A 19,000-nucleotide genomic window follows, 5' to 3' on the forward strand; every position below is an offset into this window, starting at 1 on the left:
TCACACGCAGAAAAAAAATTGCTGTCTAGGCTGCACATTGAAGATCAGTATTCATCATACTATGCAGAGCTAAAACCAGATTAAAGAGAAAACTTCAGCACTCCAAATTAATTTGCAATGAGTTTTTAGATACAGGGCAGTTGTTACTGGCTCTCCTAAGTCCAAGTTTTGAAGAGGAAAATTATATTTGCCAAGGCAGACTTACTGATTGGTAAGCTAAAGTTAGGATACTCACTGAATATGAAGGGCCAGCTATACATGGTGCAAAATTACCTAAGCATTGTCTGCAAAAGCAAATGTTTTGTTGGGGTTTTTTTATCAGATTCCTGTAGGCAGTTTGTGAGAGTTAGAGAGGATTTGATTTCTGATGTGGAACTTATGCAGAACACCTATGCTATGTTATACATAGTAAAAACAGTAATAATAGGTAAAAAACCAAAAATAGAACACAATTAAAATTACTGTTTCATTTAAATAAAATTTTAATCCTGTTGCTAAAGGAGATAGTATTCCAAAGTTCATTTTAGTGAAATAATTTAATTCATATGTTGGATATCTTAAGCTTAGTAAATAATATGTATGTGGGGGGAAGTGGTAACTTCTGAAATATTATGTTCTCTAGTTGAAGTAGCAGCAAATTTTATTTATGAAACTCTTTGGCTGTTTTTGGATTATTACCCTAAATTAAGTTTCTCTAGCAATCTTTCCACACAGCTATAAAGGCCTCTAGAATACACTCACAAATAAAGAAAAAATACTTTGTATAAGCAGAAAAAAAATGAACTTAAATCAGCAAACAACCCCTCCAAAATTAATTTTGTTATTTAAAATCTGTTTACTCAAGAATAAGCAGAAAACTGCATTTTTATGTTCATTTTGTGCTTCCTTCCAACCTGCTATTCCAACCTTGACATCTGCTGGGAAAGTAGCACAATGAGACTCCAGAATACAAGGGAGGAGATTCTGCCCCTCTGCTCTGGTGAGACCCCCACCTCAAGTGCTGCATGCAGCTCAAAAGGTTTGGAACTAGATGGTTCCTTCCTACACTGGTCTGTGACTCTGATTCATTCTGACTTTGTCCTGAGTTAGAGATCCAGAAGTTGTGTAAGAATTAAATGTAAGAAAACTCAAAGTAAGAACTTTTGGAACAGATATTTTGTTATAAAGAAAAAATATTTTCAGTCATTCCCACTCCTTGCCTCATATTCATTCATGTTCTACATATTCATTCTTTTACACTAGTACCAAGAGATATATATTCAATCAGTTAGGTTAGCATTACTTGTGGTGATGCAGAAGGTAAATTTGCCAGCTTAGTTTCTTCTTGACTGGTGACAATGAACTGATTTTTGGATAAAATATTATCTATTTGTGATGAGTCAACAGTTTGTATGGCCTGATATTTCATCCCCAAGGTCTTCTATCCCACACTTCACTCCCTATAAATCTCAAAGCAAGGTTGGTGCCCATTGCCTTATTTTCCATTCTTTGTGGTCCTTTTTTTTTGGTTGAAATGACAAAAAGAGGAATCACACTTGCAAGATTTCCATCCATCTTCTGTAATAGTATAGATCTTCTGCTGAAAAGTAATCTGTTTTGTAGTCTTGTTGCAAACATACCTGCTTCAATCCTCACCAGTTTATTGTGGTCAGTCATGTCCTGATTCTAAATAGATGCCAATTTTTTTTTTTCTCTGTTACTTCTTCTAGTACTTAAAACCCTATGCATTCCCATTCAAAATTCCCTCATACCAGATTTTACAGGTCTCAACAAAACAAATTTTCCCCATGCACAGTCTTTTAGACAAGCACAGTTGTAACAAAATAATAACATTTGAAGAGAATTACAGCCTTTTTTACTCAAACCTATTGACACAAATTTGTTCTACACAGGAAGTATTTTGAACACAGTTAAAGTAAATGGCATATGTTACAAACCACTTTAATCACAGAGGAGTAAGGAGAACTATCTGCGAATAAAACAGAAAGAACTTTGAAGGTTCTAAATATTTCCCCCAAAAATGAAAAAAAAACAAACGAGATTGAATATTGATGCCAAAAAATTGTTATATTTTTATTTAATAGTAAAAGATGCAAAGAGAAAGAAATAGAGATGTAAAGTTAGAAAAACCTAAGGTTATTTTAAAAAGCATAGGCTAGGTCACCATCACTCTGTGCTACTTTTATTGTTGCTGAGACAGGGTCGGGGGGAGAGAATCAGTTTTTGCCTTTTTCATTTTTTTTGCAGTTTGCAGCATCTCACCTGCTGCCTCTCATGGTGGGAACAGTTTGTCTGGGATGCAGCAGCCCATGATCCAGGATGCAGGGGCCGTGCCTGGTGGCTGTGGCTGAACCTCAGTGCCTGGCAGTGCTCTCACCATGGGATGCAGGATCAGGGTGAGGTTCCACAGCTCACTGTGGCTCCAGTCTCGGGATGCAGGGTCGGGGGGGTCTCCCCAGGTGGTGGCTTCGGCTCCCAGGGGCCTCAGGGTCTCCCAGCAGGTGATGGTGGGGAGTGGGAAGGCGAAGGTCAGGGATTCTGCCTCTCACTTTCCCTTCCACGTGTAGCAGCAGTTTTGCCTTCCTTTTTATGGGCTGTGCTCAGTCCATCCTGCATGTAATTTTCAGGTGTTCAAGAGTGATTATATTAAGCAGACATTATGACAAAACACTTTTTGAAGTCTTTCTCTTGTTATCAGGCTCTTACAGCACCTTAACCACAGAATAGTTGCCTCAAAAAAGTCTTATTGCATGTTAGAAATCTGTCAATTCTTCTGAGTTTTTTGAATATTATTAAATTATGATAAAAAGCAGGTCTGCTACTTAGTTCTAGCCTTTAAATATTATAGACATGTACAACTGGAGAAATCTGAAACAATATATTGCTTCCATGTGTCTCAAGTTTTACCATCCAAGTCTATTCTGCTGCCTGTATCAGCTTCTTAATATTTCTGTCTTTCTTGTTTCAGATTCTACAAAATTATTTTTTAGATTTTTTTTGTGATATGTCGAGGATCAGTCAGAATTATTTTCTTCTAACAGTCAATGGAGCACATTCTCTTCACTATTGGCTCACTATCAGGAAATTAGACTAAAGAAAAAACCTATACATATATACTTCAAAGCTCTGATTGACTCAGAGCAGTTTTGCTACAATCATCTAAGTATTTTGGAAGATATATACACCTTTTTTTTTTTTTTTTTTTTTTTTTTTTTTTAAGAAAAACAAAGAAAATCAGCTATCATTTGTATCTCACAGCATTTCCTATTTTGTCACTCTTGTACACTTTTATCCCCTCAGCTATTATTTTATGTGTTTTTCATTAAAAGTACTGCTATATACTAAAAAGAATGTGATTCTAGCAAAACTCACCAGAGGGGACTAATTTCATCACTTATAAGGTAAAGTACAACCTGCATCTCAGCTTCATATTTGCCTTTTATTTTTTCCTTTATTATAATATTTATAATATTCTAAATTATAATATTATATTTTTATTATATTATAGTATTTATTTTAATATTATATCATTGATGTGATTTACAGTTCTTTAAATCTATAGACAGACACCTTCTATTTCTGTGTTCTCAATCTTATTTTACCTCCTGGTTCATATTATATTGCTTTTCCTTTTTGTTAACTTGATCTTAGTAAATTGGAGTCAGGAATGATTTTACAAGCTGATTCAGATCTGTCTTTGAAAGTGTTTACTCTTCCTGTTTTGATGATATCTGCAAAATGTCAAAGAGCACTTCACACTTTGTTGTCTGAATTATTCATGAAAACAGTGATTTGAACTGGGTCCATCCCAAGCCTTTGCAAGGATCTCACATCATATGCTCACACAGCCTGAGTGTATTTTAAATACGTTTTAGCTGAATAATACCAGTTGTGCAGTCAGAGCGGTTTTTATCTAAGCTGTTGAACTTATTTTATTGCACTGACAAATACTGGAGAGCAGCATGATTTTAGAGAACAAATAGGTATTGAGAGGGTGTGCTTTCTTCAAGGGATTGGACATCCTGAGTGGCTCTACTCTATTTTTCCTTCAGTGCTTGTAAACACATAGCCATTATGCTGTATATTTTTTTCATGTCTTTTGCAGGTTTATGATATGCATGTGATTAACTGATGCCCTCTGACATTTCCCTTCCTCACCTGCTCCAGTACTTTTCTTTATACCTTGTGAAGTTCTATAAGCTACAGCAACCAGTTGAATAAATTTCCTAACAAAAAATTATCTACAGAATTTAACTTCAAAACTTTCTTATAAAAGCAGTGTTTGAACCACAGCAGCTTTTTGTTGTTTTTTTTTCCCAAGATTCAATTCAGTGTTGTCCCTTCTTTGGTAACCCAAGTTATTCCAATTAGTCTAAAACTTAGGACTGTGAGGTCTATACATTTACATTTGTGCATATATACATATCTGTATATTTATTTATCTATATGTGCATGTGTGCATGTGCATACACATATAACAGAATCACAGCGTAACAGAATATTCTGAGTTGGAAGGGAGCCACTAGGATTATCAAAGTCCAACTCCCGGCCCTGCACAAGACACCCCAAAAATCACACCATGTGCCTGAGACCATTCTTTAAATGCTTGAGTCTTGAGCTGTACCAGGCTTAGTGCTGTGACCTCTTCCCTGGGGACCCTGTGCCCAACCATCCGGCAGGTGAAGAACCTTTTTTCTGAAATCCAGGATAGGGTTGGCCCTCCTGGTTTCCAGGGCTCTGCTGACTCATGTTCAACTTGCCATGGACCCCCAGGTCCCTTTCTGTGGTGCTGCTTTCTAGCCTCTCATTCCCCAGTCTGTCTGTATATCCAGGGTTGTCCCATCCCAGGCGCAGAATCCAGCCCTTTCCCCTTGTTAGACTTCATATGGTTGGTGATTGCCCTTGTCTCTAATTCATTGAGGTGTCTCTGCAGAGCCTTCCTGCCTTGGAGTGAGTCAACAGCTCCTCCATATGCAAATTTACTTAGTATCGTTTCAAGTCCTGCATCCAGGTTGCTTAGGTAGGTAATATGTATATATGTATACAAATAGGCATACATACTGTTTGCATGGTTGAGAGTTCTCTTTTTCTAACCAAATTTTAATGAAGGTGTTTCCCTACTGAACACTTAGATTTTGTATTAACAGCACAACTCTATTTCAAAATAGAAAATTAAAATATAACAAAATACATAATTACAAATAATAAAAAAGTCAGGAGGTTGGACAGAACTGCTATTTTATTAGATACCAGGAAAAGCAGTCTTACTTGTGTGAATTTTTAGTTTTCAGAATTTCATTGATAAGGATAGAATTCTACAATGTCGGATATTTGTGACTCTTCACATATTCTGATTCTGTTTCCTTCATCTTTCTCCTGGCTGACTGTCCTATTCATGACACCAAACTCTGGTTATTAGCCTGTTCAGGAGAACACTAGTGTTTTTGCTTTCTTCTTGTAAAATTAGTTATATTTGGCTTAAGTAATTGTAACTATCAACTTATTGGGTACATTTGTTGGTCTATTTTTTTAAATAGGCTATGGCTTGTTAGGTTCTGCCTCACATGCTTGTTGATCAGAATCATTATTATCAGTTGCTGTAATAATAATTTACACTAGGGTTGTTAGAGCATACATGCTAGATCACTACTTATGTCATTTATTCTCCTGCCATAAAATAATTACAAAACCTTTAAAGTCATAGGACATTAAATTGGCTGATGGGAGCCAGTGTTCTAAAGATTTTTGATATTCAGAAGGATTTGCATATTACATGTGTCAATGGAGGAATCCACCCTTTCAGATCATCATTCTGAAGTTACACTGATGGTTGGCCATCAGCGTACAAGTTACATTGATGGATGGTTACCCTATCACATTGGGCCCTTGAAATTGTGAATTTTATGATCCCATTAATGACATGGCAAGTTCAGACTGGGTTTTGCAGTATTCTTGAGGGATTGTGTTGCTAATCTTGACTGAGGTTATGAATTAGTCATTTTGCTTAACAATCAATACAAAAAATGTAGATATTATTTCTATGGTATGTCAAAAATTAATCTCAGCCTCTTTGTAATTACAAGCAAAATGCATTTTCCAATCACAGATTCAGTTCAACCTAAGTTCAAAACTTGCAATAAACAAACACTTTCACTGAAATCAGAGGACATAAACAGTTTAGTGTTTGAGCTCAGAAAGGCCAAGGTCTAATTTTTGCTTTTATACTGTGTTGTACAGTAATTTCATCCCTTATGTTAGCATGTATTACACATCCTCAATATTGTTTAAATCTTTTGTTCAGGCTGGGCCTATAGGGCTGCATTTTTCTGGCTCCCCTACGAGGTCTCATGTGGCACTGTGTAAAAAGCTTTATTAAAATAAAGCGATCTCATCTTCTACTTCCTTCTTATCCATTATACTGAAAGTTACCGTGTCAAAGGAGGAAATTAGATTGTTTTGACATGATTTACTCTTGAGACAGCTATGTAGGCTGTTTTTCATCACCTTCTTATTTTCCTGTAGAGTGGTTATAAATTGGCTGTTTAATAACTTCTCCCAGTATCTTTGCACATACTGAAAGTACTGTGACTGGTCAGTGGTTTCTCAAGTCACCCCTTTCCCAATGGAATGCCCTCTTCAGTTCCCTGAGACTTCTTTCCTCTACAAGATCTCAAAGGCAATGACTGATTCAGATACTACTTTGGTTATTTTATTATGTGCTCAAGGTATTACTCCTTTCCTTCACTCTGGTCCATCTAATTGTATCAAATATATTTAAATATCTTTTACCATATTTTTTCTCCATTTCTAGGAATTTCCATTTATTCTCAATAATTACTTATTTGGTTGAGAATTTTTTGATTGTAAGTTAAATTATCTTTCATCTTATGGATGGAGGGAAATGGATGGAAACTTCTGAAAAAAAACCAAAAAAACCCAAAAACAAATCAACTTAAAACCTCCTCAAATTAACATGTTACTTCAGAGCCTTTCTTCCTTTCTTTTTTCTTTATAATTTTGAGCCTAAACCTCCTGTGACCATCACTAGTTAGTTTACACTTTCAAATCCTTAGCTACCTCCTGTCTGGTGCAATTGAGGCTGGAGACAGTTGTTTCCTGAACTATCTCCCATTTAACATTCTCCCCATTGTATTCTCTAACTTCTGTAAGACACTGTCTCTGTGTTACTTTCTAGCAGGTATTGGATAATTAATGTTTCCCTTTATCACTGAGACTCACTTTTTCTGTTACCAAAAATATCTAATTTCCTGCCTGTGGTACAGCGGTTTAAAAGCTTCTCATCATCACAAGCCTTTGTTCTTTGCTTTCTATATTCATTAAAAAAAAAAAAAAAAAGCACACAAAAAAACCCCAAAGAAACCAAACAAACAAAAACAAAACAAAACAAAACAAAACAATAAGAAATGCACCAAAAACCCTAACTCAAAACAGTTTAGTCTACTGCTGTGTTTTTAGAACAAATATATGTGTGTATATATATATATATATATATATATATATAAATATTTAACATTGCCTCCATTTTTAGTTCTGTATTTGTCCTTTTAAATTCTAATCTGGGATGTGATTTTCATAATGTAAGAAAAAAAATTTGCATTAATTCCATAGAAAATACTTCGTTCTTGTGCAAGTAAATATAAGTTTTCACGTCCTTTGCTCTCACTGTGATCGCAAATGCAAATGAGATTGAGTAAACCTGCAGCACATGGCACCTCTAGTTACTGCAGTTTGTGTATCTAGTCCTAAATTTACCTCATGAGGTAAATTCCTCCAAGAAATGTACACCTAGGTAAGCTGAAAGTCACATTTCTAAGGGTGAGCTATCCAGACTTGGATGTCACTTTGTAGGATAAATTTTTAGAAATTAAAACAAAGAGAGAGCTTTCAAAAATGTTAGTACAATTTGTCTGGTTGCGTTCTTCTCTTCTCTTCTCTTCTCTTCTCTTCTCTTCTCTTCTCTTCTCTTCTCTTCTCTTCTCTTCTCTTCTCTTCTCTTCTCTCTTCTCTTCTCTTCTCTTCTCTTCTCTTCTCTTCTCTTCTCTTCTCTTCTCTTCTCTTCTCTTCTCTTCTCTTCTCTTCTCTTCTCTTCTCTTCTCTTCTCTTCTCTTCTCTTCTCTTCTCTTCTCTTCTCTTCTCTTCTCTTCTCTTCTCTTCTCTTCTCTTTTCTCTTCCTCTTCTTTTTCTCTTTTCTCTTCCCCTTCCTCTCCCCTTCCCCTAACCCTTGCCCTTCCCCTTCCCCAAAACTTCCCTGAAACTTCCCTTCCCTGAAACTTCCCTTCCTTTCCCTGAAACTTCCCTTCCTTTCCCTGAAACTTCCCTTCCCTGAAACTTCCCTTCCCTGAAACTTCCCTTCCCTTCCCCTTTGGAATAACGGTTGTTAGGAAGAAAAGAGTTCAATGTATTAAACAATCTAACAAGAAAATATTTCTCTTATGATTAAGGGTATCTGAAGAGCCTCTCAATGCTTTCTCTGTATGAACAGCATGTGTATGCTGTCTTATGAAGCTTATTATAACTAGACTCTTAAATCCATCATTCAATTTAATAAAAACAGACAATTGGGGAATATTAAATTAGGGGTCAAATAATGTGCTTTTTCTAGGTGTATCAGAACCAAATTCATTACAACGTAATCAAATACTATTTAAAATAAAGTTGAATTAACTCGTTACTCTTTCTGGTGATTTATCTTCATTTTGATCGAAACATAATAGTCATGTCATTTTAAACAGAATATCTCATGGTTAGCACCAGCATTAACAGCATTGTCACTAGTAAACAAGTATAGCATAAGTTATAACAAGATAAATGACATTTCCTTTAGGGGTTGTAGCAAACACAAACATATATTTCAGAAAAGTTTTGAAGCCACTTAAGTTCATAAGAAGACTCCTTACATATTTTAAAAACATGATTATGCTTGACTCCAGGCCCTATTAAAAGCACATCTTTCATTTGGAAAAACTGCAAAGAATGCATGCTTTTGAAATATGCTGTCAAGATACAGTTGGCACTAAAAAATAAAATGTAAGTGTAAGCTAGATGTGGGGAATTGTTTGAATAATAGGAGCCCACTGTATTTGCATCCTACTCTCCTTTAAAATGAGATAAACTGAACTTATATCTCGGCTCTATATGTTTACAAGGGCAAAAAAGAGGCATAACTTTCTTCCTTGAGATACTATGTTATCAGCAGTCAGTGTTCCTGTTCATGTTCCAATCACCATTAATTCACATCATGTGTTATTCATCTGATTTTCCTTTCATCAGCAGCTAGGAAGGTGCAAAAAATGAGTTAATGCTCATATTGCCAATGTTTGCCTGATGAAAGAACTGTTTATTTGCCCTTCCAAACATATTTCTAAGACATTTGGCATGTTCCTGGTATCTTATCAATGTGTATTTTCACAGTTATTCTATCTCAAAGACCTCCTTCAACTATTATACTCTTTAGAATAGTCAAGGTAATGCCTATTAATCCCTTGAGAAACAGTAAAACTAAGTAAAAATACAAGATGAAAGATTCTCAATATCAAAGCATGTTTTGGCAATTTTTACTGATCAGAGATATATAGGGACAGAGTAGAGGCTTAAGAAAGTAAATAAAATTAAATTTTGTGTTTTCTGTACTGGGCAGGAAGCAGTAAGCCAATCCTATATTGCTTGTGTTTTTTATTGAATCTGATAGAAAGCAGCCATCAGCTTAGCTGTCCTGAGAAGATGTTTTTGAAGGCAACCATTTTCTGCTATTTTTCATCATATGTAGTTCCTCCTCCATCTAAGATTTTAGTAGGCTTACTAACTGTGAACAAAGCTGGTCCATTACTATCCTGAAACAGAATTTTTTAAAAATCTGATTTTTCTAGTATCAGCAAAAGGCATCAGGAAGTAACTGATACAGTGGAGGCAGATTATCTGCAGCTTGCCATCCATAAAGTGCACATACATACAAAGTCTGTAGTCTTCCTACTTGAACTTCATTGCCACAGACAAATCTGGAACCCATATTTGTGCTGTTGCCTTTTGCCCAACCTGGAAATGAAACTCAAGATAATTTTAGTGTGGAGGTAATATAAAAGGGGATCTTTATTTGCAGGCCTTCAGGGCAGTCATGCAGAGATGCCCACACAAACTCATCCCCCAGGGTGAGGTTTTAGGAATTTAGCATAATTGATAAAAGGCACCAATTTAGGAGCACAAGTTGTGTTGCAATTCCTGCTCAGGTCAAGCCCCTTCTCTGGAGCCCCCTCAGCACTAGCTGTACTTTGTCCATGAGAATGGATCTCCAGGAGTTGTTCATATTCTTGATTCCCAGGAGTAACCAATACAGCTCTGGGGCTTTGTACCACCCGGGGCTTGGAACTCTAGAATTTTTCTCTTTCTGCCTAGGAAAAGGTCATGGAAAATTGCTGGGAAAACTAGCTACTAATACAATAGGCTACAGAGCTAAAAATATATATGTGAAGAATATAGAGAATATATAAAAGAAAAAAAGGCAAAACCCAAATCAGAATCAGTGCCACAAACAGGACCTATTAAGAAGGACCAAGATAATTAGACAGTATGGTTTACTGATGCTGTCTCTTACCTATTCAGCTCAGACAAACTGCAATAATCTATAGAGATCTGTGCAGGTATATCTGTATATTCTTAAGTGCAGTAAAACATGTAATTTATTTTTGTTCACACTAAAATAATTCAAGATTTAGTACTGAGAAAACACTGAAATTTGGATAATAATCTGGGTACTTCAAATTAGGAAACACTTGATTTTCTTTCCACTAATTTTCATACTTCTTCTGCATGTCTTTCTGTTATTTGTGAAATGATGCCTAAAATGATTCTTATTCTTACAAAAATATTAATATATCTACAGCTATAGATATATGCACTCCTATATACTCTTCTGCATAACAACACTTGGTTTATTTTAGCTTTCCAGCATTAGAACATAAATATTTTCTCTGGATATATTGGCAAAAAAAAATGCTACATCCCTATAACTTCCTCCTTTTTTGTCGCATTAGGAAGTGTTAAGAATTTGACCACTAGGATTCTGTAAATCTGTACAATTCTGTATGGACTTTTAACTAGAAGATGAAGCTTTTAGAGGTGAAATATTAGTGCTTCAGGAAGAGTAATTGCCATCTGTGAAAATCCAGCCTCACTGAGTGGTGACTTGAAATGATTAAAAGTCCATCAAAGAGGAGAACCTGCAGTCAAGTATTGTCACTAGTGCTTCACTCTAGAGGACTAAATGAAAATATTCAATGTTTTAATGGTACAGGAGCAAGTAAGCCACACTGTGTCTATTAGTGACTGCCGAAGAAATGTTACTTGGTATAATACGTCTCTTTATACATGTTTTGAAGTTGAGAACAAGTAGATTCAATTGAACCACACAGAAACTTGCCACTGGTTTTATGAAGAATTTGTCATAAAGAGTGATTCAGTGCTCTATGAAGATGGTGCTCTATGAAGAAGAAAATTATTATGTCTTTAATAAAAAAAAAATTGGCTTACACAGAGAATATCTAGGAAAGCAGCATGTATAATAGACACTAGAACTTTAGCAGCTTTCTGGACTATTTAATATAAAGGTGAATGTATAGCAGAAGAGCAATCAGTCTACAGAAAGGCTGCAGTGATATAAACTCAGTTTTCAATCTATTTGGCAGCTAGCCTTGAGCTGTGATTACTTTTAAGGTTTCCAGTAAAGTGGGTAAATTAAGTGCAGAAAAATGACTCAAAAAAATCAATGAGAAAGTTATCCCAGCCAATGGTATTACCTGTGGACTTTCTTACCACATTCAGAAACTTTTGCACCAATAAGTCCTACATAAAAAATGCTTTTCTATGCTGGCCTTCATCAGAACATATGTAAAGGCTGTTCTTTCACCAAGAAATTTGTGAATATAATTAATGAAGAAATTTAATCTAAAAATTAGCATTAAAACAGAAAATGGTCAAGGCATTTTGGTGTCTCATGCTGGCCAGTTTCAAAAGCAGTTTAGTGCCTAAACAGAAGGGTTAGCACAGGTACCTTTCAGCTCAGAGTAAATGGGAAGCCGAACACTTAATGAAATTACTTTGAAAAATTGATCCCTAGATTATTTTAAGTAGCAAAATCAACCTGCAAAATAGACACATGGTGGTTTTTACCCTTAGAAAACCTGGTGTCAACGTTATATGCAAAGAAATCTGTTGCAGCTTGAAAGAAATCTAGCATCTTCACTGCTTGAAAATTATGCTACTGTCAGTACCTGAACTGCCCTGTTTAGACAATCATCCTGAAATTTATCTTACAGCCTCTAAAATCAAAACCATAGCACATAGATGTGGTCCCAGTCTTACAACACCATGAACTAAATGGTGCATTTTCTAGGTCTGCTTGCTCTTATTCTGAGACATTATCTTGGAAATTCTCGCCTATGAGCAAATTGACTAATCAATAAGCCATCTATCTGAAAACAGAAGCAAAAATAACTAAATTACATAGATTTTACTGATAACTACTTCTCTACTCGTGCATAAAACAAATATTATGCACTTTAAAGTGATAGTAATATGTTTTATACTTCTTTGAAGAACTGATAACATTTTTAGCAAAATGTTGATCTTCTGTCATTATATAATGTAAAAATTCACAGTGCCATGCCCATGCACATTGAACAGAAAAATTCAAAGGGATAGTGTTTTGTTACCAGTCATTTTCTGTCATACGCGTATCACATAATGAAATCCAATCCTCATTACTTCTGCAAGAAATCATTGTTCCTAAACAAAACGATAAGATTTTGTATGTACATTTGTTTTATTCATTCACATAAACACAAACATAAATAGCAATTATTGAATATCTGACTTGTGCCTAAAACTAGCAGTGTACTATGACCACAGGGCTTTAATCATGGATACTATCTCTTCTCATCAGAAACAGCATAATGTGGTGCTATCTTACCACAGCATGGTAGAAAGCCCAACAGGAGCATAAAGATGGAAGACGGAACTTGACATTCTTTTATTTTACTGGTATAATAAGCAAGAGCTGTTTTGAATCAAAAGTGTGTTGGAGATTAAAAATCCTTTTTTTTTTTTTTTTTTTTTGTTTCAGGCCAGGATGTGCCTATATACATATATGATATGGATTGACTGTGGTGGTATAATATTTGCTGACATAAACAAAGTGCACTACTGAATCATCCCTTGGGAAATGCTGCACAGCAGCCTGAACTAATCCCTCAGTTACAGGCTGCCTTCCTTCCACTACTCTGAAAATAGTTTACCAAAGCATCTGCCTGATGCCACAGTGGAAGTGACATTACATATAATTGAACTAAAAGCTTTTGACTGCTCAAGTGGTGAGGAATTTCAGTGTCTACACCATCAGCTGATTGAGCCCTGCAATTATAGCCACTTGAATTGTCTTGTTTGATCTCAAAATACAAGACCCATCTTTTAAGTGCTAAGCCTGGGCACTCAGATGTGAGTATTTGCCTTCACACATATAGAGTTACCCTTCAGCCATTTCACATTCACAGAGCAACATTAATATGACTGCAAGTAGCATGACTCCTTGAATACTCTCACTTTCTCACCAGGCCTAAATACATTTTATTTCTTACTCTAGAGGTTCCAAAGCAGGAGTTATGTTAAAGGCCATTCCAGATGGAGCTTGCAGAGTTTGGATACATTCTTATTTTTGGCTCTTCCCACACCTATTGGTTAATAGACTCCTACATGTCCTTGATATCAAGAAGAAAGATTAGCCTTTGCAACCTTAAGAACAGAGAAAGCTCTGTCTCACTCTCTGCATACCGGGATCATCACTACACTAGCAGAACAGCACCTCCTTCCCATTTTAGATTTTATTGCAAAGTTACCTACATTTATTATTTTTTTTCAACAACACAGTGAGATTTTATTGCATGTCCTGCTTGCAATTCATATCTTAATTGGCTTTCAAATTACCTGTTGTCAGAGGAATGCTCTGCTTTGCCAGAACTGTTGATTTGAGTTCAGTCTAAGGCCAGTACTACTCTGTGCTGTGTTTATGAGATCATTTTCTATAACCTATTCCCCCCAATGTCCTTGCAAAGCCTCGGATTTGCAGATGCATTTACTCCTTCACATATTTGGATAGTTCTAACTGGTGTACATCTTTGACATTATGCAATTATCTTCAATTATCTATTTCAGTTTTAGAAATTTTTAAATTGCCCCCAAGAAAGTGCATTGTCAACAGAGACTAGCAATAAAGGTAATGCTGAGAATAGCAGACCCCAAAATCATGGTGATGAAGTTTGTTAATTACTGAAGTGGAATTAGAGTGTATAATTAAGAATAAATTATCCATTTCATAGACTGAGAATGTCAGAATATGGCCCTTCAAATACATCACTCCTCTATTCTGTAATTCTTTTCCTCTAATCTTATAGCATATTAGTTGTCTCAGTAAATACACCTGTGAGCTGAAATACTTTTTACCTGAAGAAATGATTTATAAAAACAAGAGTGATTTCTGTTATGGTAGTTAAATTCCCTAGAAATCGTCTGGAAATTGGGTGGTAATGCTGGAACACTTGAAAGGTTTCAGGCTTTTAGAGCCATTAGCAATGCTGCCTTATTAAATTCCTTACCTCACACAGGTGTGAATGAACTATGTCACACATCAGCTATGAATTATTGTACATTTTAAAACTGTGCTCAATACTGGAGAGAAAAAAGGGTTTTTCAAATTGCATGGTATTACAATGTTTATCTTGTGACTTTTTTTGATAGCCCAGATTACAAGAATGGGGCATCATACTTTGTTTAGCATGCAAAAATATTGCTGTCCTCTACCACTGGCAGCCAAAGTTGTTAAGGTGGTGGGATGACCTCTACCATCTGCAAGACCCCACCCAGCCTCTCTCTGTCCCCCTCCACTAGGGAAAAATTTTTGCAAAGCACACTCTGAAATCATAATGACAGTAGTTCTTTAGGCACATAAACTCACATGTCTCCTTAAACTTGCACTGTGTAATTGTCTAAATTTAAAATAAACCTGAGCAATGATTTCTGTATATAATCAACAAATTGAACCACAATACCATGATTTATCAATTTATTATATGATTCATGCTTTAGGAGAGATGTTCATAAATGGAAATATAAAGAACACTAGAATACATAAAATTAGTCTGTATGACCAGCTCTCTCTCTGTTTGTTTGGGTTTTTTTTTTTTGGTGTGTGTGTGTGTGTGTCAGATCGTAGTGAGGGTTACAGCTACATTCCTTAGAAACATAGTCTGCAACATTTTTGCCTGAAAATGAAAAATAAAACTTTACAGAAGCCAAAACTGAGTTTCAAAAAACTCAGTGGATGATTCTACACTTTGGGATTGTATCTTTCCTGATGGATTACAAACACAATTAATCAACCTAAGAAATGCTTCAAGTATCTGCAATAATTTTCATCAATTGAAGGATCCAGAGGTACTTCATGGATAAACTTGTTTCCCTTCTGTATTTCAATTGTGTCCTAATAATGTGTTAGTTTATAATTGAGGGATGATTTTCATAATTGATTTTTTAGAGTTTACTCATTCACCTCCAAAATATCAGATGCTTTCAGAAAAAAAAATCCAATTACAAAAAAAATCTTCTGCACCATACTTGTTTTTCCTTAAACAATCAAATGATAATCAGATCATGTTTAAGCTTTATTGAGTGATTTTCCCCCCCAGCAATCTTGCAGTGTTCATCAACAATAAGTTACAGAGAAAATGTTATTTGGATTGATAGTGGTTTATTTTGTAAGCCAAATTATTTATTTTACCTTTTTGCACTAAGCAATATACTTGAAAATGCAGAAATCTCTATAATTTACAAAGTTAATGACTTTCTCAACTCCAGTCCATATGATTTTCTGCAGGAAAGAGTAGACCTTAAGTATGACATCTGATGATGCTGGCCTAACTTGCAGATAGCCTGCTTTTAAACCTGAATTTTTGAACATCCATTACATCCTCTTTTTGAATGAATCCTGCACATTTTACTAACCCTATGGAAAACTATGTAAGGAAAATAATATCCTGCTTAAGTATCTGCCTCTTTTTGTGAATATGAATCCTATGTCAGACAATAAAAGGAAAAGGTGCCCTTCTTTACACTATCTCGGTGGGTTTTTGTTCACAGGAGATGGAACTGGGAAGTGATAGTGGCCTAAAAGGTAAAGCCTTTTCTGCAACACTGTCTAGATGGTACAAAAGACATGGAGCCAAAACATAGACATTCTGGAAGAAAAGTGTGAGAAGAGACTCTGTGAAGAGAGAGGGAAAACAGATAAACAAAACCATGAGAAAATTAGCTTAAAATGAAAAGTTTAAAATACAACTGCCAAAGACTAAGAAAATTGAATGACAATTACTCATTTCAGCTTGGCTGGAATACACCACTCTTAAAGATTACCTAACTAACTATTTAACTGTAATATTCAGTCAGATATAGACTAGAATTGCTTGCAGTAGTATTCCAACGGCACTCAATTTTGAGAGGAGGGGTTTTATTTTTTCCCTGGACTTTGTCTCATTGTTAAATGTTAGTTTCAAAGGAAAGCAATTTCAGAAATATAGTTTGTAAGAGATGTTAACCTTTTTATTTTAGACATATAACAATGTAGGAATGTGGCAACATATGTCTATTTCAATAATATATGTAAGTATAGCAATCTAGCCAAATGAGTGTCTCACAAGAAGAACATTAACCTTTGTCTTCCTGTGTCTTACTGGAAGAAAAGTAAATACTGACCCCTCAGTTAATGCCTGTAAATCAATAAATGCCCCATAGAACACTATCAATGCCACCTGGCAGCCAAACTAGTAGTACAGGACCTTGGGCAAACATCTGTGTCACCAGTTTCAAACATCTATTTCATATTGAGTAATGTATTTTTGTGTATATGAAAGTTCTTAGTCAATATTTCATCAACCTGTTTGAGAAGTGCATTTAAGTAGCAAAATTTCTGAAAATCAGAGTTTTTAAAAAGGCACATGTGCTACAGAATTAAACTTTCCTAACTTCTGAACTGTTTCTGAATGCAGTTTCAATTAAATTATCTGGTTTAGGTAGTTAATACTTTTAAAATCACAGGAGAAATCTGCCATCATAATCTTTGTTTGTAACTATTTAATATAAACAAGGAAACAAACAAACCAGTCTGAAAATAGTGATCAGGACTTGAACTCTAGGGAAGCTAAACAATAATAAATGCATTTGGAAGTAAGTTTGGATTTAGAGAAAATTATCTCAAAAATTCACACCTGAGAAAGAGACCCCAGCCAAAATCCTAACCTATTTTTTGTGAAGCCTAAGTTAACAAATGACTGCATCATGAAATTCAAAAGACCAGACACACTTCTAGCTTCTTCCAAGTCTAAAAGGTTTAAATAACTGCATCCTGGTCTGTGATAACTACACCTCACTGAAGTTCTGTAATCTCTAAAAAGTGTATTTTTTGCATCTTCACTGTTCTAACATTTTTACTTCTGACAAAGACAGTATATGAACTTTGAAATATGATTTCTCCAATTGGATTTTAGCTACTGATTTCTGTATAGCAGTGCCCTAGCTGGATTACCTCAATGTGATTCCTGTTTTTCTTTGACATGTTTTTATGGTAGTTGTTTTTGGCTAGTAATCCACATCTAAACTGCTTTCCAGAAACACTGCTCTTAAAATAAAGTTCAGTTTTTCAAAAACCATTGTGTATGGATTTATTTCCTAATGAAATTATTCTTAAATATTTTTTTAAGTCTTGATTTCATAATTGTTATTGTTTTTTGTCATTTTTTCCTGTATTTTATAGTGCCCATATTTGACTTCCCTATCAAATCAACCCTACCTTGCTGTTTTCCTGTCATTATTTCAGCCATGCAACTTACTGTTGTCCTCCAGAATCATGGGGCATCTCAGGATAAATGAACAATTTTGTTGGAGTCTTACAGACTGCACATGGCTGGGAGTTTAGAAATTGAACACCCTGGATTGTGAAGTGTATTCTTTAAGCATGGCCTCTGAAAGGCTACTCAGAAATAAGTATCATTTTATTATGATTGAATAGAAATCTTTGAGCTGAGTGTTGTAGCCAGCATTATTGACACAGGGCTATGAATATTATAAATTGCAATTGACAGCAATTTTTCCTTGCTGTTAAGTGTTGGAAAATGGATATTAGATTTCCTCATGAAATAGAATGATAGAATAAAGAAGAGGCAATGGTTAAAAGTAACACTTCTAAGGATTAAAGGTTCCTTGTCAAAAAAGAGCAGTATTGCATGACACAGCTGTAGGGTTTTGCGGTTTCTTTTCTTTTAATGGGATGGGGTAGAGTTTTTATTAATTACTTGGACTGGATTCTCCCTTCAGTGTTGTATCATAGGCTTTTTTTTTTTGAAGGAGTTAATCAGCATAAAGATGGAAAAATAAAATCTATAAGCATTATTTTTCCTTCTGGTTCACCTATTCACCTAATTAGGTAAATCATATGTTTTCATTCCACATATGTCACTTTGAAGTTAGAGTTACTGACTCTCTTTAGAGGAAAAGACTGGTCTACATTGAAAAATGCATTATTTTGGAAAAAACTGGGCATTTTTTGTATATAATAAACAATGTAGCTGAGGTTTGGTAAGAAAATACATAAAACAGAAACTTGTCAGTAACACATATATTTCTTCTTTAGACTTAAAAAATCCATTTTTTTTAAAACCTTATGTTAAATGCAAGAAAAGTCTTAATCATAAAAGAGAGTTCTTATCTAGACTGAGTTTTTTTATATGACACACTGAAGTTCTGAGCAATTTTTTAGGCAAGTTAAAGTATTTTGAAAATATTTTCACAGCTGAAGTGCTGACATAATCTTAACTCCAGCAGTGTGATCATACAATAATAAAATTTTTTAAAAATCAAATAATTGATCTCAACAAAACCAAAATAA

Source organism: Erithacus rubecula (assembly GCF_903797595.1).
Source record: "Erithacus rubecula genome assembly, chromosome: 3".
In the NCBI taxonomy this organism is placed as follows: domain Eukaryota; kingdom Metazoa; phylum Chordata; class Aves; order Passeriformes; family Muscicapidae; genus Erithacus; species Erithacus rubecula.